General features: G+C 32.3%; 1 long non-coding RNA gene across 1 annotated transcript; it reads right to left on the bottom strand.

The window, feature by feature from the left end:
• Positions 1-350: 350 nt before the first annotated feature.
• LOC143083879 (uncharacterized) lies at positions 351-11,708 on the bottom strand. The gene is made up of 3 exons (XR_012980919.1): positions 7,794-11,708; positions 7,059-7,313; positions 351-6,178 (listed from the first exon to the last, which is right to left on the bottom strand). It is a non-coding gene; the product is annotated as an uncharacterized LOC143083879 (long non-coding RNA).
• Positions 11,709-17,699: the final 5,991 nt, after the last annotated feature.

Raw genomic sequence — 17,699 nt, 5'->3', positions numbered from 1 at the left:
GTTGTTGCCATGCAATCTCATATCAGTATATAACATTTAATTTTTTGTGTTTTAAAGATTCAGAATGTGTTCCAACAAATGAACCCACTGGCTCATGTGGCACGGTACGGAATTACATCACTTTTGGGAGCCCAACAGTTGACCGAGAGGAAAGCCCGACACCAGTAGAGACAACCTTAGGTAAATGAAGAACCCAACAGTGGAAATGATATGTAAAAATTTAAAAGTACACTATTATTATGTGTAGCTGTAATACATGTTATACCAAAATTCATCAGTTATGGCGGAATAAAACTGGATGATTTGAAAATTTGAAATATCAATCTGTGAATAAAACAAGAACAACTTCAGAGGTTAATAAGAAAGTTTTAATTATAACAAGTTTGCATACAATTTGCAATGTATGTATAATTCTCAATTCAAAAAAAATAAATAGAAACATCCCTAAACTAATAGTAAATAGCTGAAGTTATTAGGTTTTGGAAGTAGTACAAGAGTTTAAAAATACTTTCCTTTGAATTTCAAAGAAATCTTTAACACATAGTTTCTACATTTTAGATGGATTAACTAAAAGACCGAGAAGTACAGAAGGTATATTTCGTTCATATGTAGTTTTAAAGAAAGTAGCCATATTTTTAACGAGGAACAATGGATTTGGTGACTAATTGAATTGATATATCAATCCATATATCAGATCTTGGAATATGTACTTTCCGTTTAACTTCAAAACTATAGGAAAAAAAAGTCAATTTCGAAGTATATGTTTGTCAGCAAACCAACAACAAAAGTAACTTCAATTTACCATAAATGCAGTTTTTAATTGAATATTTAAAGGATATGGAAAATAAAATAATAAGGACAGGAAATACATATATTAATTGGCAACGAATTGACATATTAAAGCTTGTCTAGGTTTCAATTTATCTTTGGCAAATATTTTTTTTTTTCTGAATATCTTATATCCAGGTCCAAGAGGTAGAAAAATGGTAATGAAAAAAAGTTTAGAATATTATTCATACAGTAAATACACAACCTTTTGATAATAGAATTGTTATTTTATATGTTTGTTGCATAGAAATAATTAAAGGTTAGGTAGAAAGAAATGTACAAATGAATATAATATTCCTTAGTAATACTCAAACAGTAGATATACATTTTGTAAATATCAATCATTCTTTTGAAAACTAAACCGGTAGTGGTACAGTAGAATTACCATAAAATATTAATATATTTCAGAAACTCATATTACCTTATTTTACAATATTTTATTTAACTTTTTTAGATAGAATTCAGTCTGGTGCATTAGACATTGGGTATGATGGACCAAGCCAAAATGGAGGTAAAGTTCTATTATTTCTGCAATGTTATGAAAAAAAAGAGAAAAGATTAAAACAAAAAATTATGTATTCCTTAGCAAGATTCATTCCTTGTAAGGTATTTTCAAAATATACATCAGCAATGGCTCTGCAGATATTTATTTATCTAATTCCACCTTATGTAATAATGCTGTATTTTGATTGGATGAGAACCATGGTATTTTTTACCAATTTCTATGAATTGAGATTTTCTTTTCTCTGCCGGGGTATTTGTCATTAGGGAATTCCATGTGCCGGGGTATTTGCTAGCAAATACCATGGCAGATGGGGAATACATTAGCAAATACCATGGCAGAAGGGGAATACCATGTCTTAAAATAACTCAATGAATTATTTCTATTCTAATTTGACAAATTCATGGTCATTCTAAATATACGGTTCCAGATGAAATATTAAGGATAAAAAGCATCATTATTGAATGACGTAAACATTCCGCAAACCTGACTGTACTATGACGTCATAAATAAAACTCAACAAAAATGAATTGTCAACCGGTCACATAAAACTGGAATCCACTTGTGATCACTTGTATTACGTTTCACTCAAACTGATGAACTAAGTGAAGTAGTCAGCCGAGAACCAGCATATTATCATAAAAAGGTCAGCTAGTGACTATACATAAAAATATGATAAGAAATGATTATACGGTCAATGCAATTTGACTGCGCAAATATCACAGCTGCAGTGTATACAAACAATATACATCCAAGTAGAAATTCAATATGATACTTGATTATAATAAACTCATTGAGGGGGAACATTCGGTGGAATTAAACAATTATATCATGCTTACAAGGGGTATTTGCCAAAAATACCGGTTTCGAGGTAATCAAATTTCCCTCGCCTATCGGCTCTGGAAATTTGTACCTCTCAACCGGTATTTTTGGCAAATACCCCTTGTAAGCATAATATATTTGTATAAAATTAACTTCTTTTGTGTGTAAAATTTACCCTACGGCCTAGCCACTATCACATGTACTTTTGTGTTTCACATGAAGTCAAAAATGAATATCACATCAGGAAAAAACTCTTTTGGTATTTTGGTACAGAAATGGTATAAATTTTCAAAAATTGCCATTGTTAGGCTAACACTGAAAGCAATTATTATAGGATTTAACACATTTTTTCTAGAGGTTATTGATGTGTAAACCGGGGCAATTAACTCACAAACTGAATAAAAGAAGGACTTTTATGTTGAGTTTGTGAGTAAGAGCCCCAGTTTACATATCAATAACCTCTAGAAAAAATGTGTTTAATCCTTATAATTCTTCCGCGAAACTTCCGTGATATTTAATAAACATTTTTGTTGTTGATGGCTATATAATTACCATCAAAAGCACAATGGCAAGTCGTAACTAAGGAGTACGCCGCCATCTTGACTTTCTAAAAACCATAAATGTCTGATAAATACAACGGAATCTGAAATGAAACAGCACCTACCTCAAAAACTTCAATTTTAATTAAATGTTATCCCAATTTGAAGCGTACACGTAACGAAAAAATCTTTCCCTTGAACATTTCCATTCGTATGACGTCTTGTTTTGCCATGATGTATATTCGCCAAATCCTTCATGAAATTTCGCAGAATTTCATGAAATTTTACTTTTATACATTTTCAAAGCTTAAGGGAATTATGCATTAGAAAAGTCACAACTGTTATGCAATTGTTTTTAAATCTCAATTTGTTGAAAATGTGTTTAATCCTATAATGTTTTGACATCACTAGTACAAATAATACCCCAAACATTTTATTGCTAATTTTTGTATATTGCAGATGGAGTTAAAAGACCAAACAGTAAAAGAGGTACAATGATATAAAATGTATTTAAATTTGATGAAACCAGCAAGTAGGCAATGAGTTATAACATCTAAACCACAAGGAAACATAAAAAATAGATTTACATATAAATGATAAATTAATTTATTAAACTGTCACATATTGATTAACAGCTGACCAATATACAGTAAAACATATACAATATTTAAAATAATCAACACCCATCAAAACAAAATGGCTTATAAGACACATATAACGCATATCACAGTGCTCAATTTCATACATAACAAGCAAAAAAAAGAAGACAATAATTCTAACAGTAAACACTACAATGGTATGGTAAAATTATGTTAAACCATCTTATTTACACCTCAAATATATACAATGATTAATTCTTATTATAAATGCCTTACATATGGGATTAATATAAAAAAGGAGATGTTGTATGATTGGCAATGAAACAACTCTCCACAAGAGACTAAAATGACACAGAAATTAACAATTATAGGTAACTGTACAACCTTCAAAATTGAGCAAAGCCCATTCTGAATAGTCAGCTATAAAATTCCCAAAAATGACAATTTTAAACAATTCAACTGAGAAAACTAATAGCCATATTTTTATAAAAAAAAAGGAATGAAAAACAAATAGGTAACACATAAACAAACGACCACCACTGAATTACAGGCTCCTGCCTTGGGATAGGCACATACATACATACATACATAAACATTTTTTACATTAAAAGTATGACTCTTGGTATGAAAACTCTTTTGCTCACATTTCAATATTTATATTCCTAATAGATACCATTTGAATTATTTCCTCTATCAATGTATTTTTTTATTCAATCTACACTGAAGTAAATTTGTTTGTGATATAAGATGACTTTGATAAAGATTTTTGATGCATTTATTTCTACTAAATTGATTATAAATAACCACACTCTTTTGCAAACTATTTAATTACTGATAATATTTCTAAAAACATTATATTTTTTCCCTTATAGACAGTAAGCAACCTTTGAAGAAAATGAAGACTGCTGAAGATGTGCATCAAATACAGTATGCGGTCCTTGAAAAGCAATTTGAAAAAACAACACTGCAAATCAAACTGTTAGAAAAATTAATTTCAAAATATGAAAATCCTTTAAATGAAGACACTTTGGCTATTTTATCCGTTTTTGAACAATAAGTATAGATTATCAGACATAAATAAGTTGTTTTATTGCATAACAATATAATATTTCCCACAGAAAGTATAAAAAGTTAGAATGCAAAAAAAATCTATTATTGCACTAGTGCAATAAATCTTCAAAATTCATGACTTCCATTGACTTCATCAACGACAAATTTGAGTTTAAACCAGATTTTACTTTCAAATATTATATTGCTATACAATAATCGGGTTATTGCATGAATATTGGGAATTATTCCAAGTTGGTTTTATTTTAGTAGGTTTTCTATATGAATTGTATTTCGAAATAAAAAAGCATATTTACCAGAGAAAGTGTTATTCATCGTGCTAAACGTAACACGCTTTTCCATGCATCGTTATGGTAAAATGTTTCATATACAATTTGTTTTGCTATATATTTGACATTAGATACATTTTCTTCTCTTGGAATATGGAATAAAACAGTTACTGTCTTTTGTTTTGGTAAATATGGGGTTTAATTGACTTTTGAAAAACTGATATTCACTTCGGCTGTTGGCCTCCGTGAATATAATTTTTTCAAAAGTCAATAAAACCGCATATTTACCTTATCAAAAGACAGTAATTGTATAATATTGTCCCTCGTAGAACATATATTGCACTTGCAAGCTTGTGCAATATAGAATTCTACTCTGGACAATATTCCCCAATATTCATGCAATAACCCTATATTATTATTTTTGACTTACAGAGGTAAAAAAAATATTTATTATAAAGAACGTTTTTACTTAATATAAGATTATTTTCTTCATTTGTGTGGTCAAAGTGTAGGAGTCAGTATTGGCAAATTTTAAGATCAGGTCAAATATTTTTTGTATATCATTACTTATAGAAGTCATAATTTGTTTTAAATTAGAGGGAGACAAATCCCGAAAAATTCATGAAATTTATATCTCTGTGAGTCATAATATAAGTTCTCTACATTCATATCCATAGATATGGATATTTTAACACCCTGAAGTATCCAATTACATGCTGATGCGCAGCTGAAGCGGGTACAGTGTACTGAAGGGTGTTTAAATATTCATATCTAAGGATATGAAGATAATAAACAAATTTATCCCCGGTCTTAGTCTAAATCTGGTGAGTTTTAGAGAAATTTGACCACAAAGTTTAACGTGAAAGTACATTTTTTAAAATTTTTCAATATCTTATTAAAATTTGGGATTTTGACCTATTTTTAACGTGGTGTAGGGTTCTACCTATGCAATGCTAGGTCAGTCGTCACATTCATTGACAATATGGCAGAATAGTGATGCATTTATTAAAATGAGTTCAAATAATCAACATAATAAGATAAAATTGTTAGTGGATTAAGTGTCTAATTATACAGACATCATGGGTTTTGTAATGACGTGCGTTAACCAATCAAAATTCTAGATATATACTAAGCCGGGGATAAGCAAAATTAGACTTATTTATGTCTGAGATCTGAATAGTTTTAGGACAGCAAGTTTATATTTATAAAAATAAATGCTTACAATTCTGTTTTTCTTTATTAAAGATTTTTTTTAACAATTGAGATAAAAATATAGAAATTTAATTCAAAATGTTTGAAAAGTAAATTCAACAAATGAAATAAGTTTAAAATCGGTTAACAAGTCTTTGTCTTATGGTCTGTGCATCACGGTTGTGATTTGCAGGCATGTCAATATGATTTTCAATCTCAACTTCATTCCCTCCATCTTCAATATTCAAAAGTGGCACTCCATCATCAATGCACTTATTGTGCAGTTTAAAGCAACTACTTATTATTTTGACAGATTTGGGTGGCTTGTATGGCAAATGTCCTCCAGTTTTATGCAAACACCTGTTAATAATATTAATCATTTAAAACAAAACTATTTGAATATTTTATTCATATTTTTCTCACGATCTAAAATTTGGATACTATTGCAAAGATAAATTTCTTGCAAAATCATCTCAAAACATAAATGGTTGAAATTAATAAGTTTACCTTTATACAAACATGTTTTTAAAAGATGCAGTTGTGTAATTGTTATTTTAATTTAAGGAGTGATTAACTGATTTCTGTCAAAATATTTCCAAATATCAACAAGTCAGTTTGTCACTATTATAACAAAAAAATAAAGATTAAGGTAACTGAAATATTGTTGATATTCTATTATAATTTAATTTTAGAAGTAACATGTCTTCTGATTGGCTGAAGTTATTTTGTTATGAGCCCATAGACATGACTGTATTATTTTTTCTGACTATTCGATATAACATAAGAAATGTGGTGCACACTGTTAAATAACCCGCTGCGCTAAGCACGTTATTCACAGTGGCGGATGCAGGAATTTTCGAAAGGGGGGGTGCTAGCCCAGGGCAAAGGGGGGGTGCAAACATATGTCCCGATTCAAATGCATTGATCGGCCAAAATAAAGGGGTGGTGCGGACCCCCGGAACCCCCCCTCTGGATCCGCCACTGATTCAGTGGCCACCAAATTTTTTATGTTATTTCATCATAGACAAAAAAAATATTACAGTCATTTCTTAAGTGTATATACCATGCTGTTATTCATATTTTCTATAAAAAAGTGGATTTGTTTAGAATTATAGTTTATATATTGTTGGTAAGATTTGACATTGTATTATATTTACACATTATTTTCTTTACTTAACATGGTCTGCAACCAATCAATGTTTTGTTTTATTATAAAATAAAGCTTAATTATTTTTCTCACCTAAACCTTGACTTTAACACACCAAAAGATCTTTCAATCACATTTCTGGTCTTGCAGTGTGCATTGTTGAATCTCACTTCTTGATCATTGGCTGTTTGCAGAAGTGGTGTCATCAGCCATTTCTTTAGCGGGTATCCCGAGTCCCCTAGCAACCAACTGTTAGGTATCTGATCCATGTATCCTGGCACACTTGAATTGGTTAACATGAATGAGTCATGGGTGCTCCCTGGCCATCTGACAACTATATTTGAAAATCTGGAAAAAAAATCAAAGTTGGTGGATATTTTTTTAAAACATAAATTTATGTCAAATTAATTAAATTTTATGAAAAGAAACATTGATATATTTACAAGATTTTGTAGTATTATGCATTGATCTAAAATTTTGTGGTCCTTGGTCATGCTGGTAATATACTAAAAGAAATATATGAACAAATTTGTAAAAAAATGTAATTACTAATGGGCTATGTATTAATAAATTGAGATCCTTGCTTATTTTGTGTGAGCTATTTAATGTATTTCCTATTTCAGTGATTTGAAATAGATTTCACTGTTTTCAGAGTTTGGTAAATTTTAAATTGATTTGAACATTTGACTTTGTACTCTTATTCATTAAGTTGTAAGTTAATATTTGTGCTGAAATATGGCTGGCTTTGACAAAGTTTGATTGTTGAGATTAAAGAGGTAATTGAGGAGCTGAGTAATGTGGTGGTTGGGATACATATTCTTGTTTTACCTTAGGTCTGAATTAGCAATAGCTTGAACGTTAATGGCTGGAAATCCTTTTCTACATATATATGCAGGCTCATCTTCATGTGGTCTCTGTATAGGAATCAGTGTACCATCTACAGCTCCTACCACGTTAGGAAATCTTGCTATTTTATAAAATCCCTCTTTGACTGCATCAATTTCTGCGTTTCCTCTTGGCAATTTGATGTTCTGCAGTCTCTTGCAGATTGACGAAGTAACCTCTTCGACACACCTGCTGGCAGAAGCTTTGGAAATCCCATGGATATCTGCTGTTTCTGACAGGAAATCTCCTTTGGCTAGGAATCTGAGTGTAACCATAACCTACAAATATTATATTTTGATGTCAATAATTTACTCTGCTTGAAATAAGTTTGAAATAAGTTATGACCATTTATAAACCGAAAAATACACTGGTACAAGGTTAAGAAAAATACACGGATGCAAGTTTTTGAAGGTCGTACGGTGACCTATAGTTGTTAATGTCTGTGTCATTTTGGTCTTTTGTGGATAGTTGTCTCATTGGCAATCATACCACATCTTCTTTTTTTATTAGGTAGTGTCATGTTTTCAGTTGTGTCCCTTTATAACGTTATATGCATAAAGGAGCATTATATGTCTCCAAAGGACACATTCCTAATGTATTTGGTAGAATTTTTATATAATTCTATGACTATAAAGATAGACGAAAGATACAATGCAGGAAAATTTTAGTTCTAAATACAAAATGAAAATGCCATGAGAAATACTAAAACATCATGAGAACAAGCAATGGTATACATAACACAGCTCAGAAAACCAGAAACAGCAAAACAAGTTGCAAAAACCTCGTGCCAAAAAAGGGAGAGTCCCTTAAAACACGTGCGTTGTTCTAATGCTAGAGGTTAATCTTAGTGTGATGCTTTATGAATGGCATTATTATTAACCTATTGTGCTGATATTGGAATGACTAAGGTCGATGGTACAAAATTTGTCCTAGTGGGATGCTTCAGGAATGGTTTAATGTGATGCTACAATAATGTCTCAGTGGGATGCTTTAAGGGTAAAATATAGATTTTGGCTTATAACTCTGAAACAAGCATTCAGAGAAAATCTTATATGGGTTAAAATTGTTTATCAAGTCAAGATCTATCTGCCCTGAAATTTTCAGATGAACCGGACAACCGGTTGTTGGGTTACTACCCCTTACTTGGTAATTTTTTCCTGTATCTCTTTAAATGGTATAGTGTTTTAGATTGTAATGTTATTGGAACGTTTAGTGCTACTAGAGGACACAGGCGCAATCGTGGGCATTTATAGCGTGTTTGAAAGTTTGTAAACTGTTGTAGGATGAAATATATTTAATGCCCCAAATACGATTGTAGAGGGGTAACGGGTATTATGTTTTCTGGTCTGTTCGTTCGTCTGTTCGTTCGTTTGTCCCGCTTCAGGTGAAAATTTTTGGTCAAGGCAGTTGTTAATGAAGCTGAAGTCCAATCAACTTGAAACTTAGTACATGTTTCTTATGATATGATCTTTCTAATTTTAATGCCAAATTAGATTTTTTACCCAATTTCATTGAACTTGGAAAATGATAGTGCGAGTGGGGCATCCGTGTACTTTGGACATATTCTTGTTATAAATATTTTTTTTTAGCCCTCTCCCTTTTTTCCTAAGTCCGTTATTTTTTTGTCTACTGTTTTTTCTGTATACTATGAACATAAATATACTGTAAATGAATTGAAGTTGCTATTTACGATCAATTCCACGTTTACTATACTAGGCGATAGTCGTTATTTATATAGAGACTCTATACATGGTATATACATATCAGTGACACGTCACAGCCGCGAACAGTAAACTTGGAATTGATTTATAATAATACCATCAATTCAGAGTTTATTATCTACGGCGGTAACCGATTTATATCATTCAAAATAGAGAGTCCTTAAATAGTATATCCATGTACGCGACATGGACTTTGCCCATTGTTGAAGCCCGCACGATGACCTATAATTAATAATGTGTGTGCCTTTGTGTCTATTGTGGATACTTGTTTCATTAACAACTTTACCACAAATTCTTTTTTTAAATTTATTGTGTTGCTTTAGGAAATACCTACTGAGATGGTATCGTAATTACTTAATTTAATACTGTAAGAACGTCCTACAGGGATGGATACAGCAATTTTAAAAAGGGGATTTCCAAACCCAGAGTAAAAAGGGTGGGGGCTTCCAACTATCCCATTCAAATGAATTGTCAATTTGATCTTCCAAAAAAAAAGGGATTCCGGACCCCCTTCCCCTGGACCCGCCAATGTTCTTGTGGGTTGCTATAAGAGTGACTTAATGTGATACTATAGGATTAGCGTGTTGTGCTCATATAAGCATTTATTTCTTGACAGATGTTGAACGAATGTCCCTTTTTGGCAGTGATGCAATATAGTGTCCTAGTGTAATGATATACGAATGTCCTAGATAGACTTAGTGTGATGCTATAGAAATTACTTATTGTTATGATATAACTATTGCTTCTGTGTTTTTGTGTTAAAATGGGTTTGCTGCTTATGTTTAAAGACAATTCATTTTGTCTGTCAGCTGGTACCAGTGGTGGATCCCTAAAATTTCATAAGTGGGGCCCACTGGTTGCCTAAGAGGGGGCCCAATTTCGTCACGCCTCAGTGATTCCCTATAGAAGCCATCACATTTTTTTTCTCATAAAGGGGAGGGGGGTCACCCCTAAATACGCCTCTTCGTACAGTAATTCTACGCAAGGAACAGATCCAATGGGAAATCCATCATCAAAATTGAGTATGTTTGTTTCATAATTCTTCACGTACATCACGTCACAATTTTTGTAGGCACCATTAATTATGCCCCTTTTACGGTCATTATTTTTTCTGGTCTAAGCGTTCGTCCGTCTGTCCCGCTTCAGGTTACAGTTTTTGGTCAATTAAGGTCGTTTTTGATGCAGTTGTGGTCCAATCAACTCGAAACTTATAATAATCTTACAAACTTAAAAATGTCAATAGAACGGTCCGTTAAACATAGAAAATGACAGTGTTCAACGGGGGTTGTAAGCCATTATCCCGACAGTCAACAAGTCCGACAGCCCTTTGGTCCGACAACCTACAAGACCGATATACCACTATTCCGAAAACCCTTTGCTCCGACATATACTAACTCTGACTATAAAAAAGATTGTAAATTGTAATTCAGTACGACATAAGAACATATCCGATATCATTGATCTGTGAAACGGATACTAGTATCCTTAACGACTCAACAAACTCATGATACACTAATAGACTGTATTAAAATACGTTTTTACTTAGTGGAATGCTATATGAAAATGTGAGTTATTCATTTTGATACCTAGTGTAATGCTATAAGAATGACATACTTTATAGGTACGAGTTGTGCAAGGTACGACTTTGTCCATCAATATTATAGGAAAGGGACATAATTTGACATAGACGTCGCCTTTGTTCGATTACACTGTTGTCATTGACCATGGTGTGAGGATAATATTCATCTTGTTTCATTAAAAGTATACCTGTAAAAAGGGTGGGATGGCATGGCATCTAGCAGTTGGCCTCTGGATATCTTGAGTAACAAGATCTGTCAAGGACAAAATTCCCTGGCGAGGGAAACGATACCGCTCTATCAGTTCCCGATCAGTTAGAATGTCTAGCGCTGTCGACCGCTCTCTGAACGTTCTTTCTTTTCTCAATCTTTCTCCTTCATTCTGTACCATCATGAACGCAGCCATTGTCTCTAAGTTTGTCGTACGAGTGCTATTTGATACTCGTAAGTTTACGATCAAACTTACGATAAAATTGTACTTACGATTTTTTATGAAACGGTCAAAAACTTACGATTTGACTTGCGACCGACGTACGATCTAAGATTGTCGTACGATTCTTTGTGAATTTGTGAAGGAGAATTGGCAGATATATGTGATGTTTGTAGGGAAGGTGGTACTCTTTACGAAGCTGTAGGTAATAACAACCCTTGTTAAATTTCTGAAACATTTAATCGAATAAGATTATAAAGATGAAGAAAGAAGATACAGGAACATGACATTGTCAGTTTGTTTTCGGTTTATGAGTTTGACTGTCCATCTGGTATCTCTCGTCCATCTTTTACCAACAGGGCGATCGAAAGCAATTGTTTTGTATAAAGACTGACAAAGATATGACCATTTATAGTATTTTTGTAGCGTAAATAAAGGCAACAGTAGTATACCCCTGTTCGAAAGTAATAAATCGATTTAGAGAAAACAAATCCGGGTTACAAACTAAAACTGAGGTAAACATATAACCATATCTTCTCATTATATATGATATGATTGAGGCTTTCATGAAATAAGATAAGATTATACTTTCTAGCTATTTTGTTTTTAAAAAAACAAAACTGTACTTATTCTTTCAATCTTTCATTCATTTTATAATAAGGAAAGGTAGAATTAAGGCTAGCTGATTCGAAGGCTTTAATTATTGCATAGATACGTATACAATGTGTTGATCAAAGAATGTACATGTGTTGCGATTTGTTTTTCTTTTTCGTCTTTTGAAAAATAAGGTGTCTGTATAGTAACGTAAGTCATGTAAGTGCCTGCCGGTTTTTAACAGTTAGCATGAACCTTATGGTTTTAATTTAAATGACACGCCATTTTCTTTTTGTGCGAAGGCAATGTTCAAAATTGTTAATGGTTATTTCTCTCGGTTATAAACGATTTGCGGAAGGAGCATAAATCATATTTTACAACCTAAACAATATATTGAAGCGCATACCTACCCGTGTACTACCTATTTAATATTGTTTATCTAATCAACTTTTTTCATATTTACTTGATCATGACAAACAACCAATGACGGATCTGTTATTTGTAATGATCCACTCTAGTGTCACTGCTTGATATTCTAGCCTTTGAAACGGATTTTCTTTTCTGCAAGATGTTTTGTAGAAATTGTTTCGTTGTTTCGTTTTTGAATGCCATGAATATATACCTATCTTTTTGTCGAGTATAAATTGTTTACAGTAGTTTACTGTCGTTCTAAAACATCATTGTTTGTAAATCATGAAAACAGAACACACACAGAAATAACTTTTAATGCATGGTTTAATGACGTCACAAAAATAATTGATAATTTATCTGATTTCTTTTGCAGCATTAGGAGCAGAACCAACATGTAAGTACATTGCTCGTTTAGATAAAAAAAAATGTTTTTCCTCATTCGTTTTTATAAATTGATTTAAATCAGTGCGTTAAAAGCCTTTTTCTTTAGGATTGTTGATATTTATACTTTCATTATTTATGTATTTATTATGCTATCATAGTTATAAGCAGCATATGTTTTTTTTCCAAAAAAGTCGTAGTGGGTTCTATCCCCTACCGTGTCAATCCGGTTTTTTTGCTTCATTTTGGTTGTAAATATCACCAATACTCAAAGGGCTCGGTCTCGGATAATTTAAACTGTTGAATTGAAGTTTTCAAATACTTCTGAATGTAGTAGTACACATTATTTTCTTATTCGTTTATAAGCAATAACATGGTTTTCTTGATATGAATGTACTTGTCTCTGGAGATCACTCATCAACGATCAATTTATACATATAACTGTCTATTGAATAATGTCACTGTAGAATCTCGAATGATTATACACACACATGTTTCAATACAAAATTATTGACGGTTTTATTTGTCTTTCTATCATCCTTCCAGCACCTCCCATTGCAAAAAAAGTCCCTTGCTTGTTTTGTACCATCAACATGCACCTCTGCATCTAGTACTTTCTGTAATATGACTGATATCATACCACGAGGATGTCAAGTGACAACGACTGAAAGCCCGACTACCACAACAGAACAAACAACAACCGTAACTGAGTCAACAACTACTAAAGAACAAACGAAACCTACGAAAGCTCACTGTAGAAGGAAAAAACACCCACATACCAAATGAGCCATGCAACATTATGATATTGAGTCCAATGAACTTTCTTATAAAATTTTAGGGTACTTTGCAATTATTTTACTTGTTTCTTTTTGATTGCATTTGATTTTGTTTTATGGACCTCCATTTTTGGATTTGCCTTAGGGTTTGGTATTTTTGTTTTACTTTTTTAATGATGTGGTTATTTATAATAAATTTTGATCGTTATTCATATGTTATTTTATTTCTTCACCAAAAAAATATGCGTTCATTAGATGCCGATGATAGTGTAAAGGCACGTGGTTTTGTTGAATGCACTTGGCGAAATTATATGTGGATGTTTTAGTATTTAAGATAAATCTAGTTGTTTTGAGCAACCACACACGACGATTGTTTAATGTATATAGTAAATATATATTGATAAGTGCTCAAGTGTGTTTTGTTATGTATATTTAAGTGCCAGTCTGCATAAGAATCAGTCAATGGTGAAAACATGAGCAAAAAACCCCACCCCAATTTGACATTGATTTCAGCTCATAAAATGTAGTTATGCACAAAAATAACATTCTTTTGTGTTTTCTGTTCTGGTAATAGAAGATACAATTTGGTTGAAATGCACTAGAAATTAACGAATAAGGGGAGATAACTCTGTAATTTGCTATCTTTCTAACCAATTTTCTAACCAAGTTATTTGATATCACCAGACACACACACACACGAAAGTCCAATTATTTTTAACTCAGGATTAGTATTAAATAGCATGATTAGCTCGGTGGGTTTTTTCTGATCATGTTTTGATTTTTACCTAAATTTCCTGATTTTTACAAAGACTGGCACTTAACGTATAATTTTTTTATGATGAAGAATGGTGCTTTTGTAGATATAATGTATTACCATATTCGACAACTATTTTAAACGGACTTTTCTTTTTTCATGGCGTCATTGTACCCCTTTTACTAGTTGAAAAAGTAAAAGTTAAAATAAAATGGATGTAATCTATAAGAGACAACCGTAAGGTCTTCAATGATGAGAAAAAACAATACTGTAAGGTCGACTACGAAAATATGAAACCATTCAATTGAGAAAACTAACGTCCTAATGTATAAGAAAACGGTGTATGACTTATACTTTGGATAGGCACATCAATAATTAATGTGACTATCGGGGTTAACGTGCTTGTGAGAGCTCAACCCTTCCCTAACCTGGGACAGTCGTTTAACACTCAGTGTAACAGTATTACATAAGAACAAACGGTACAAATCAGTTGAAAATGGCTTAATTCATCAGATTTATACCAATAGAAAAACATCTTACAAAACCACAAAGAAGACGTGGCCCTGTACTTATACATCCACCCAAAAAAAGACATTAAGTACAGATCTGAGAGTACTCACAGCCACTGACAGATAATAACAAAATTAAGTATCTAAGACTAAAATGTCAATCAATACTAATCCAACATCCAATGAATTTACTGTTAAGACGTCATTAACAGTCAAAGAAAAAAAAACTCGTTCAAAGCCAAACTAAAGGCATCGACATTATAGTACCGTAAATGTGCATTTGTGTAATATTGAGAATGATTTTATCTATTGATAATAAACTCAATATTTGCATCAATAAATACAATATTGAAAGATTTAATTACAGTGTAAAAAGGTAACCTTTTAGAATAAGGTGATTTTAAAATATAGATAAGTTTACCCGGATAATATCCAAATTCATCCACCAACAAAAAACTTACTGCCACGAAATAGCCTAAATGCGGTGCTTAAAAGTGGGGTCAAAATCAACTAAACATCAAGATAAAGTACGTGTTATTGAATTGATCAATGGGATTTAAACTGTTCTTTACTGCGTTTGGCAATAAACCGTGATTCATAATAGTAAAGCGACGAGTCTGCTCTTATAATCCGTTTGGCACAACTTTTTGGAATTTTTGGTCCTCAATGCTCTTCAACTTTGTATTTGTTTGGCTTTTTAACTATTTTGATCTGAGCGTCACTGGTGGGTCTTATGTAGACGAAACGGGGGTCTGGCGTATAAAATTATAATCCTGGTACTTTTGATAACTATATTCAAGCGGACAATCTCTTAAAGTCATTATGCGTGTATACACAATTTAGCTTTATTTTCAAATCCTATTTCTATTGTCTACTACAGTTACATCAGACCCATTTAACTGAAAAAATACTTTGAAGAACTCCATCTTGTTAGTTTATTCAAAGTTCTGGTCATGTAGTTACTTGTGATCCTATCATAATTCAAAACGATCATCTCCCGAAGATCATATATACTGCAGCTGTGCTATTTGAGCAGTATATTTATATGTGATATACAGTCACTGACCGTATATCACCTTGTTTATGACGTTGACAATGCTTTTCCGTACAGTTTTATTTATGACGTCAATAAAACATACAGGTTCGCGGCAATTTTATGTTGTCCGCTGACAATTAAAGAATGACGGTTTTTACCCTAAATATGAGACTGAGTTGCAGTATATAAAGAATAACCATAAATTGTCTCGAAATACCAATCTGTTATTTATACACGGCTCGAAACAGGTAGAAATGCTCGGCAAAGCCTCGCTTTCTACCTGTTTCTAAGTCTTGTACAAATAACATTGATATTTTGAGACATGTATGGTTATTCTATATGTATCATGATTCTTAATGTATAAAGGTCAAAAAAATGAATTGGAAACATAATTGGAGGATAATAAAGGATTTCGTCATTAACTACGCCATCGCATTGGCAAAACAAGAGATTTGACAACCAGACACTATGTCAGAATGGGGGAACACAATTAGGTCTTGGATACAAAGTCGAACGGAGTAGGTTCAGTAACATCCCTTTTTGGCCCAAAAATATAGCAGTTTAAGAAAATTGTGCAATTGTAATCTGTAAGCTATATTTTGGAAAGCAAAATGCTTCTGCTACATAAATGTGAGCTGTTTTGACAATACAATGCACAAATATCGCGTTCTAGCATCATAAAGTCATACTAAATTACTAAAATCTTCAAAATTGTACCCGACCTACTCCTTTACTGGTTGACAAACTTTCTAAATATTCGAACTAAGCCAGACACATAAGCTGGAAATGTCTTTTCTAACTTAACAATAAGTGTCTTACACAAGAAAAAAGAAATAAATGAACACTTGGGTCATATCAAGTACAAAAACATAACTTCTGATAAGTATTGAAACTTTAAAAAATCTCGAAACTTTATTTCACTGATTAAATATCCCATTGAGCAAAAAATCTGAGCTTTTATCTTGCTTGTATTGGATAATCAAATCTCCATACACAGAATGGTCCATTGTCGGTTTATCTAATTGCTCTAGCAAACAGTTGTGTGCTAAATTGAATAACATGTAGTCTGCTAAATTGAATAACATGTAGTCTGCTAAATTGAATAACATGTAGTCTGCTAAAATGAATAAAATGTTGTCCGCAGTGAAGTAGCGATTACAGAAACACTGTGATGTTGTATACTTGTGTCATGGCATTAATCATGCACCTGACTTTTGTTAGTCTGTTTTTAAATCTAGTTCATTTATATGTTTTGGACATATTCTCCATTTCCATTCTCAATATCATTCTAAACATTTTCTTTTATTACTGAAAATTATCTTCATGAAAAGGGTTATGATACGTTACTAATATATTATTCTGGTTAGAATACATAACATTGAGAATGAAAATGGGGAATATAATAAAGAGACAACAAACCGACCAAAGAGCAAAAAAATACCTGAAGGCCATCAATGGCTCTTCAACGCAGCGAGAAAATCCCGCACTCGGAGGTGGTCCACAGTTGGCACCTAATTGAAAATGTGTACTTGTTCAGTGAAAATGGGCGTACTTAACTGCAAAACATATAACTGAACTGAAATTAAAAAAAACATACAAGACTAACAAAGACCAGAGACTCCTGACTTGACAGGCGCAACAATGCAGCGGGGTTAAACAT

The sequence above is a fragment of the Mytilus galloprovincialis genome, chromosome 7 (genome assembly GCF_965363235.1).
Source record: "Mytilus galloprovincialis chromosome 7, xbMytGall1.hap1.1, whole genome shotgun sequence".
Taxonomy (NCBI): domain Eukaryota; kingdom Metazoa; phylum Mollusca; class Bivalvia; order Mytilida; family Mytilidae; genus Mytilus; species Mytilus galloprovincialis.
The sequence above is the reverse complement of the archived record's forward strand: the minus strand, read 5'-3'. Positions and strand labels throughout refer to the sequence as shown.